Below are 482 nucleotides of genomic sequence, written 5' to 3'. Positions count from 1 at the left end.
TGTACTGTGTGCATCTCCTTCCTCTGAGCATGGTGAACAAAGATAATGCACTGTATAAAAAAGCAATCCCAGCAAACCTTCAAACTTTGTGTTACACAGAAACAGGCAAGAAATGAGATCTGAAGATAAGTTTCTGCTTAGATGTACTTTTAGGTGAAGAGCATTATGTTGTCAAAAGGCAGGATATGCTTGCAGACTGTGGTTTGAGGTAGATCAGAGAAGCCTTAGATGACACATCTGAGTTAGTGAACTTGTTTTAACCTTTTGAAGATTATCAACATCACACACGTTCTGTCAGAAAACTGGTGAACTGAATGCTGAAACCACAGGACACGAGCCCCACAGAACAGAAATGGAGCATGCAGCAAAAGTTCTGAACTGCAGAACGCAAAGTTAACTGCCCTTGCTTGTGCTCACAGCTTTTGCTTTACCTATAAAACGGTCTTTATTTCAACCCGTTTTCCCACTTTTACCCTGGTTCT

This window comes from Tyto alba, unplaced genomic scaffold, assembly GCF_018691265.1.
Source record: "Tyto alba isolate M040663 unplaced genomic scaffold, T.alba_DEE_v4.0 Super-Scaffold_9, whole genome shotgun sequence".
Classification (NCBI taxonomy): domain Eukaryota; kingdom Metazoa; phylum Chordata; class Aves; order Strigiformes; family Tytonidae; genus Tyto; species Tyto alba.
This window is presented reverse-complemented; position numbering follows the sequence as displayed.